Source organism: Bison bison, unplaced genomic scaffold (genome assembly GCF_000754665.1).
Source record: "Bison bison bison isolate TAMUID 2011002044 unplaced genomic scaffold, Bison_UMD1.0 scf7180017864347, whole genome shotgun sequence".
Classification (NCBI taxonomy): domain Eukaryota; kingdom Metazoa; phylum Chordata; class Mammalia; order Artiodactyla; family Bovidae; genus Bison; species Bison bison.
This window is the reverse complement of record NW_011494919.1, coordinates 2,165,550-2,175,537: the sequence shown is the minus strand read 5'-3', so window position 1 is coordinate 2,175,537 and position 9,988 is coordinate 2,165,550. Positions and strand designations below refer to the sequence as shown.

The 9,988-nt window shown below is 40.2% G+C and overlaps 1 long non-coding RNA gene across 3 annotated transcripts in view; it reads left to right on the top strand.

The window, feature by feature from the left end:
* LOC104999191 overlaps positions 1-9,988 on the top strand; it is a 36,638-nt gene that overhangs the window by 16,975 nt on the left and 9,675 nt on the right. The gene's annotated exons all lie outside the window — the stretch shown is intronic.

Here is a 9,988-nt window from a genome sequence, read left to right as displayed (position 1 = left end):
TGTTCTCCATAGTGGCTGTACTAGTTTGCATTCCCACCAACAGTGTAAGAGGGTTCCCTTTTCTCCAGCATTTATTGCTTGTAGACTTTTGGATACAGTCTTTTGGACTCTGTGGGAGAAGGAGAGGGTGGGATGATTTGGGACAATGGCATTGAAACATGTATAATATCATATATGAAATGAATCGCCAGTCCAGGTTCGATCCAGGATACAGGATGCTTGGGGCTGGTGCACTGGGATGACCCAGAGGGATGGTATGGGGAGGGAGGTGGGAGGGGGGGTTCAGGATGGGGAACACATGTACACCCATGGTGGATTCATGTTGATGTATGGAAAACCAATACAATATTGTAAAGTAATTAGCCTCCAATTAAAATAAATAAATTTATATTTTATAAAATAAAATTAATAAAAATAAAAGTAGCAGCTGTAATTTTCATTGAGAGGAAAAAATTAAAGGAATTGGTGGACTTCAAATAAAATTTTTTATCACAAAAAAAAGAATTGCCAACATCCGTTGGATCATTGAAAAAGCAGGATAAAACCAGAAAAACATCTATTTCTGCTTTATTAATTATGCCAAAGCCTTTGACTGTGTAGATCACAACAAACTGTGGAAAATTCTGAAAGAGATGGGGAATAGCAGACCACCTTACTTGCCTCCTGAGAAATCTGTATGCAGGTCAAGAAACAACCATTAGAACCAGACATGGAACAATGGACTGGTTCCAAATTGAGAAAGGATTACGTCAAAGCTGCATATTGTCACCCTGCTTATTTAACTTATATGCAGAGTACATTATATAAAATGCCAGGCTGGATGAAACACAAGCTGGAATCAAGATTGCTGGGAGAAATATCAGTAACCTCAGATACGCAGATGATATCACCTTTATGGCAGAAAGTGAAGAGAACTAAAGAGCCTCTTGATGAAAGTGAAAGAGGAGAGAGAAAAAGCTGGCTTAAAACTCAGCATTCAAGAAACTAAGATCATGGCATCTGATCCCATCACTTCATAGCAAATAGTTAGGGAAACAATGGAAACAGTGACAGATTTTATTTTCGTGGGCTCCAAAATCACCTGCAGATGGTGACTGCAATCATGAAATTAAGAGATGCTTGCTCCTTGGAAGAAAAGCTATGACCAACCTAGATAGCATATTGAAAAGCAGAGATACTACTTTGCCAACAAAGGTCTGTCTAGTCAAAGCTATGGTTTTTCCAGTAGTCATGCATGGATGTGAGAGTTGGATTATAAAGAAAGCTGAGAGCAGAAGAATTGATGCTTTTGAACTCTGGTGTTGGAGAAGACTCTTGAGAGCCCCTTGGACTGCAAGAAGATCCAACCAGTCCATCATAAAGGAAATCAGTCCTGAATATTCATTGGAAGGACTGATGCTGAAGCTCAAACTCCAATCCTTTGGCCACCTGATGTGAAGAACTGACTCACTGGAAAAGACCCTGATGCTGGAAAAGATTGAAGGCAGGAGAAGGGGATGACAGAGGACGAGGTGATGGATGGCATCACCGACTCAATGGACATGAGTTTGAGCAAGCTCCGGGAGTTGGTGATGGACAGGGAAGCCTGGTGTGCTGCAGTCCGCGGAGTCGCAAAGAATCGGACACAACTGAGTGACTGAACTAACTAACTATGAACTATGAACCTCTGTGCCATCCAGAAAACTGGTGATACTCTTAAAATATGTCCCAATAATTGCCTTTGAGGTTTTCTTTCAAGTTTCTGACATCCTGCAAGTTTTGATGATGGTGCTTTCTTAATCCCAACTGAATACTGACCATGAAGGATTTCAGGTAACGATTATGACCTTATTCTAAAACTTAATGTTTACATCTGACCACAATTCATATATTGAAGCCTATTCCTTAATGTGGTGGTATTTGAAGGTGGGGACTTTGGGAGGTGAGTAGGTCTTGAGGGTGGCACCCTCATGAATAAAATTAGTGCCCTTAGAAAAGAGACCTCAGCTCTCTTGCCTCTTCCACCATGTGAAGACACAGCAATAAGGAGACCATCTATGAGCCAGGAATGCGTTCTTCACCCGACACCAAATCTGCTCATGCCTTGATCGTGGACTTGGCAGCCTCCAGAACTCTGAGAAATAAGTTTCTGTTGCTTATAAGCCACACAGCCTATGGTATTTTTGTTACAGCAGATTGAGTGGACTAAGATACTGTCATATTAAAGCCCTTAGATAGTTTATGATTTAGACATTGAGGGTTTCTTTTTCCCATCATGCTGCCAGAAACAACAATCAAGGTTGAGTACACTCAAGCAATAATACATCATCCCTTCTACCTGATCAGGGTCCATTTTGAGATTACATCCATTGTAAGATACATGCCCATTTCATAAAAGCTAAAAGGTGGAAAATGTATAATTTAGAATTAATGGCATTACATGTTCAAGCTGTTCCTTGTTAATGTGAGCAAAACAATTTGAGTTTTGACATAATTCTTTATTTTTACAGTGAAACAACTGCTGATTAATGTAACCTGTTTAACATGTCTATGTGACTTTTTGTTTCATAAGAATACTGACCTTTCTGCCCTCAAAATCCATTATTTTGGAGTCCCCTGCATTGTTCTTCATGCTTGGATCTAAAGAGATTATAATGTCAGCAAGGTTTGTTCTCCCAACTTCTTCCCTGGGCAGAGTGTACCTTGTAAATACCTTCTTCTCTCAGATGAGGATCCAACATTTTTTTTTTAATCAAATAATAAAACATGTAATAAAGTACTATCCAATTTGAAGTTTAGGAATACCAGCTCTACAATCTATTCTCTAATGCCTTGGGACAGATGTGTGTCAGAATTCTCAATTTCTTTTAATTTTATAAAGAAAATACCATATTTGTATCATATCCTATGTAATCCAATAGGATCTAGAGCAGCACCCTGTAATCAGATGTTTTAGTACTTCTCCTCAGTGTATCCAGCTTTTTGTGACCCCATGGACTGTAGCCTGCCAGGCTCCTCTGTACATGGAATTCTCCAGGCAAGAAAAAATAGAGTGGGTTGCTATTCCCTTCTCCAGGGGCTCTTTTTGACCATGGGATTGAACCTGGGTCTCCTGCATTGCAGGCAGATTATCATCTGAGCTACCAGGGAAGCCCTAAGTACCCTTATAGAGATGATTTATTTTTAGCTTTTGTGCTCAGTCACTCAGTCATACTTGACTCTTTGCAAGCCCATGGACTGTAGCCTGCCAGGCTCCTCTGTTCATGGAACTCTCCAGGCAAGAATACTGGGGAGGGCAACCATTCCCTTCTCTAGGAGATCTTCCCTACCCAGGGATCAAACCTGGGTCTCCTGCATTGCAGGTGGATTTTCTACCATCTGAGCCATCAGGGAAGCACCAATATTTCTGCACTAAAATGTAAGAATTGCAATACCAAGAGGGATGAAAGTTATAAAATGGCCTCAATTAAATTCAAGCTTGAATCTGCCACCAGATGAGATCACATCAGATGAGTTTTGTCACCAGGCGAGTTATGCAAACCTTCTAGTTTTTCAAGCTAATGGATCTTAGAATTGCAGATATGGAGCTCTAGACATATGTTAAGCATCAAGATTCAAGTTTTTGCATAAAGTTCTAGGCATGAACTAGACGGTGAACGACGTCTTGAAAGGAGGAAGGAAGAGGCAGGTTTACTCAGTTCCTAAGTCATCACATTTGAAGAAATGGACACCATCAGCACCTGAGGTTGGCCAGGTGGCTCTGAACATTTTCCTCATGGCATCATTTTCTTCCTCCTTAAATTTCCTCAGTTCAGCAAATGGTATCACAGACTACCCAATTGCATGCCGAAAAACTTACAGCTGTCCTTGATTTTCCTGTTTCTCCTCCTGTCATACTCTACTTCCAGAATATGCCCTTTTGGGGCATGCATGTTATAGGGCCTATAATATCAACTCTCCCCATCTCCACAGCTACTACCTTAAGCCAAGGCTCTTCATGTCATGTTTACTATACTTTGGCATCATTTTATGCTTCTATCAATGCTGAGAAGTTTAAGTGACTTGTCCAATATCTCGAATCTAAAATCCAGTGGCATTGCGGTTGATTCCCGGATTCCTCAGTGCACAGATTTGAGGAAAGGAATGAAATCACTCAATTTATATTGAGATGAATTTAAACTTCTTTTAAAGATTCAAATGTCATGGTGAGAATGTTGCTATTCTCTAGCACAATGAAAAAAATAATGGTTATTTGACTCCTATGGGCCTCAAAAAGTATAACATTTAGGAGAGCTTACTGTGTCTGTACATTGGAAAGATTATCTTCTCTGTGGAAAACCCAAGTTCAAGGCCTCCAGGTTTAATATGCTTATAGAAGATATAAATAAATTAGGAAAACCCTCTCATGAAAATAACTGGGTTTGCAAGGCTATCATTTTCAGTAAAGAGACCAAAACTGCCTTCCCCTATGCCCTTGACCTGAAGGGAGACATGTTTTCAGTAAGAAATGTAAATGTTTTGGTTTAATATTTATAAGAATATTAACCCTTTGTGTTATAGTAAAGAAAATCCAAATTATTTATCAGGACAAAATCATTTTCCTGTAATTCAATTAAAAAACATAATATATTGCAATCAACGGGGGTAAGGAAGTCTCCTGAATAGACGAACAGGGTGAACAAGATGAAACTTATGTGCCTATTTAAGACTATCCACCTAAACAGCATTTTCTTTGGCTTATTTTCTCATTTCTTTATAATGTTGCAAGAAAGTGTAAGTTTCCTCAAAAATGACATTCACGCTCAAAAAATAGAATTTTAAATCAAAAAGTTGTCTTGAGGTTTTATTTTCAATTCTTCTTGTCAACACGTCTCCTTAATGCCGACTATATTTAGTGAAACTTCCTTTATAAGTGTGTAACGACCCTTTCGGCTGTTAATATTAACAGCTGAAGTTTGAGGTGTGATTGTAAATGACTTTTCACATGCCAAAAGTGTTTTATTTTTTTGAAGTGTCAAATACTTTTTAATTGCTGACTCCACCCAATGGCTATAATCATCCCCAAAGCAAATTTTTAAAAAGTCATTTTAAGAAACATTATCTAAAGTAATTTTAAGTGTTTTAAAACTATAAATACTCCAATACATGCTAAGTATAGAAGATTTAAGTTGACAGAATATTTATTTAAAACATTTGAGTGTTTCTTTTTCGATTTCCTTAATTACTCTTCAGTCAGTCAGTTCAATCGCTCAGTCGTGTCCAACACTCTGTGACCCCATGGACGGCAGCACGCCAGTCTTCCCTGTCCATCACCAACTTCCGGAGCTTGCTCAAACTCATGTCCCTCTGATGGCTAAAAAAGAAGTTGATTTCCTAAAAGATATAGAAGAAAGAAATCTAAACAATCCATATATAAGTCTCGTGGCCACATAAAAAGGACTGTCCATGGTCATAATGTTACTAAAGTCATCAACCGTACCTCCAACTGGGGTTCTAGCTCAGGCTGAGGCCCCCTGTCCTGGAGAGATTCCTTTTTTGGTTGAATTTACCCAGCCAACAGCAAAATCAATGCTGAGACTGGAACAGCATAGGCTTTATTAAAAGGCCAAAGAATAGAGAAGTGAGAACCTAATTCACAAATCAACTTGTCAGCCCAATTTGGGTGGAGACACTAAATATAAAGGAGGATCAAGATAAAAAGGGGAAACACTGGAAAGAGTGAGCAGAATATTCAAGAGTATTTCAAGAACAGGTGTGTGTTTTGGACCCGGAACTGATGCATCTCTCCTTTTTCGTCCTTGTATGGACTTTTCTGGTTGTTGTCATGGCACTCATCAACTGTCATGGCACTTTGGGTATGTCGTTTAACTAATGTATCACAATGAGTGTATAATAAGACTAAGGTCTACTTTGACCTTGAGTCAAAGTACAGTAAAGCTATGGTTTTTCCAGTAATCATGTATGGATGTGAGAGTTGGACAATAAAGAAGGCTGAGGACCAAAGAATTGATTCTTTTGAACTGTGGTGTTGAAGACTCTTGAGAGTCCCTTGGACTGCAAGGAGATCCAACCAGTCAATCCTAAAGGAGATCAACCTTGAATATTCATTGGAAGGACTGATGCTGAAGCTGAAGCTCCAATACTTTGGCACCAGATGCAAAGAGCCAACTCATTGGAAAAGACCCTGCTGCTGGGAAAGATTGAGGGTAGGAAGAGAAGGGGGTGACAGAGGATGAGATGGTTGGATGGCATCACTGACCCAATGGGCATTAGTTTGAGCAAATTCCGGGAGATGGTGAAGGACAGGGAAGCCTGACTTGCTGAAGTCCTGGCATGATCACGACTGAACAACAAACAACAATGTGAGGGAGAGGTATGGTTCTGGGGCAACTGCCTTGGTAACAATAACTACAGAGAGAAAAAAAACTGAACTTTAAAATTGTATTACAAATGGTGCCATCATGCATTTTCCGATGTACATCACTTCAGTGATTTTTCAGGAACTTCATTCACTAGATCTTTGTTTGACTGTTTCTCAGTCTCTCTTATTGCTACCACACACTGGAGGCAAAACTGTCTTTGTGAGAGGTGCAGTTTTTACCACACAGAACAGGGGGGTCAGCTGAGCAGGGCTTATGTCAAGCCCTAGATTACTGACTCAGAGAGAGAGGGCTGGAATTTAACCAAAAAGGGGGCTTCCCTTGTGACTCAGCTGGTAAATAATCCACCTGCAATGCCAGAGACTTGGGTTTGATCCTTGGGTTGCGAAGATCCCCTGGAGAAGGGAAAGGTTACCCACTCCAGTATTCTGGCCTAGAGAATTCCATAGACTTTATAATCCATAGGGTCATAAAGAGACAGACACGACTGAGCGACTTTCTCTTCCTCAAAAAAAGACTGTCTTTTACTCGACATCAGCAAAGGGATTGATTTAGAAGGCTCAAATCCTAAAGTTCCTCCATAGAGAGAATAATATTGACATTTCTCATTGCACATAATCCTCCCAATAGCCCTGTCTTTTAAGTTCTGCTATGGTTCCCATGCTACAGAGAGAAGATACTGAGGAGCAAACAGCCAGTCAGGTTTAGGAAAGGCTTTGACTAGGCTTTGACTAAAAGCCTCTTTGGTTGCACGTTATTCTACTGCTTATACTTCCTTTCCAAATGCTGGAGAACTGATTTATAGGCAAGTAGAGAGGGTTCAGGGCAGTGATTCTCGGTTAGTTTATGAATAAGTAATGTTTTATGTATATGTGTATATATGTGTGTGCTTAGTCGCTCAGTCATGTCCGACTCTTTGTGACCCCATGGACTGTAGCCCGCCAGGCTCCTCTGTCCATGGGGATTCTCCAGGCAAGAATACTGGAGAGGGTTGCCATGTCCTCCTCCAGGGGATTTTCCCAACCCAGGGATCAAACCCAGGTCTCCCGCATTGCAGGCAGATTCTTTACTGTCTGAGCCACCAGGAAAGCCCAAGAATACTGGAATGGGTAGCCTATCCCTTCTCCAAGGAAACTTCCTGACCCAGGAATTGAACCGGGGTCTCCTGTTGAGCTACAAAGGAAGCCCATAAACATATATGGGCCTCCCAGCTGGTGCTAGTGGTAAAGAACCTGCTTGTAGATGCAGGAGACATAAGAGATGTGGGTTCAATCCCTGGATTGGGAAGACCCCCTGGAGGAGGGCATGGCAACCCACTCCAGTATTCTTGCCTGTAGAATCCCATGTTCAGAGGTGTCTGGAAGGTTGCAGTCCACGGGGTCACAAAGAGTCGGACAGGGCTAAAATGACTTAGCACATATATATATAGAGAGAGGAGAGGCAGAGAGAAAATAATATACCGTGGTAGATTATATACAATGGTAGAAATATACAATGGTAGAAAATACCAACTTTTAAGAACAAATGTTTAAAAATATAAATATAAACATTGTAAAGACAGAAGGATTAACACTATGATTGCTTATTTAGAGAAGAGGATTTATTTTTCTGGTAAGTTTTCATACATGAAATCCCCTCTGTATGCATTTAGAACAACCTTCATTCATTTTAAGAGAAATTAATTGCTTTCCATTTCATTTTCACTTAAAGCTGGCCAGTTTCTTTCCTAATATTACACACTCATGCTTCATTATTTAAAAAGAAAAAAAAATGCTTTAAAGTTCATATTGAGAAAGGAATGAAAGGCTGAAGAGCTTGAACTTGATTTTCAGATTGCCCCTGGATTCAAGTCAACTATACCTCAGTTTTCTCTCCCGTAAAATGGAAGTTTTGAAGATTAAATGAGAAGGTACAAATAAAGCACTTGAGATATGAAATGAACATTAAATTATAGCTCTTACATCAATAAAATGGCTTCAGTTGTCAAAAATTCACTCTAGAAATTCACTGGAATATTGAATCAGTTCTCTAGTGAATACAGCATTGATTGCCAGTTTCCTTAACTCTTCAAATGATAAGCTTTCCTTAAAGGTGAAGGATATTCCATGGGCTTCCCTTGTGGCTCAGATGGTAAAGAATCTGCCTGCAATGCGGAAGAGCCAAATTCAATCTGAGTCAGGAAGATCCTCTGGAGAACGGAATGGCAACCCATTCCCGTATTTTTGCCTGGAGAATCTGCATGAACAGAGGAACCTGGCAGGCTACAGTCCATGGGGTTGCAAAGAGTCGGACATGACTGAGTGACTAACACTTTCAAAGGTGAAGGATATACCATAGGTACAAATGCCCCATGCCTTTTAATCTTAAAACTATACTCCAAGTCACTCAGGAATCACTTCATTTAGGCATTTGAAAAACTCAAATCAGCATAACACAGCCTTATAATGTTCCCTGCTGCTGCTGCTACTAAGTCACTTCAGTCGTGTCCGACTCTGTGCGACCCCATAGACAGCAGCCCACCAGGCTCCCCCGTCCCTGGGATTCTCCAGGCAAGAACACTGGAGTGGGTTGCCATTTCCTTCTCCAATGCATGAAAGTGAAAAGTGAAAGTGAAGTCGCTCAGTTGTGTCCAACTCTTAGTGACCTCATGAACTTACAGCCTACCAGGCTCCTCCGTCCATGGGATTTTCCAGGCAAGAGTACTGGAGTGAGTTGCCATTGCCTTCTCTGACAATGTTCCCAGTGTGACCCTCTAAAAGATTTACTGGTCAACAGATAATAGAATCATGAAAAACGTTTTACTTTATCTGCATCATGAAGTCTGGCGTTCTTGAAAGTATGAAAATTAAAAGGATTTATAGTTAAGTATTTTTCCTCCAAAATCCCTAGCTTCATGCAGGCTAGATTAAGGATGATATGGTTGAACAATTAAATGCCCAGGATTTCGAGAGTAAAGCTATATTGCCCCAGGAGCAATCTCAAAGTAGCAGCTAGCAATTAGCCATTCAGAGCAAAGGGCTGTTTGACTATTTATAACCCCTGACCGTCCACTGCCTTCAGGGGCCCATGTCTCCTTCATATTAAGGAATGAAGATATGGCAGATTCCATTCCTAGGAGCTATAGAACCTGGGTGGAGCTTGGCATTGATACTGTTGCTCAGCTGGTCTTGTTTCCTATGCAGCAGGAACTCTGTGACTTAAGGATGGAGACTTTCACTTACAGTTAAGGTATGTGACATCTGCATGTGTCCACTGGGCCATCTGATTCACACAAACTTGAGCAAATTTGTGTTTGTTTTTAGGTAAGTCAGTGATAAAGGCAGTATTTCAGGTGCCTACCCGAATTTCAGAGACCATAGGTATGGTGGTATAACATTTACACAGTAGTTATCTATAAAATCTCTATAGATTATATAGATACAAAATATCTATATAATACCTATATATTATCTTGTCTTCTAGAGCAGGGACTTCTGACTCATGTAGCAATACTGAGAATATAGTCAAGTCCTCAGTAAATATCTATTAACTGATTGAGCAAAGAAATGAATAAGATAAAACCTTGAAATTAGTGACTTGGGCAGGAAAAAGGAAAAGAACACCCAGGGTATAGGTGGAAAGGAAGAAAG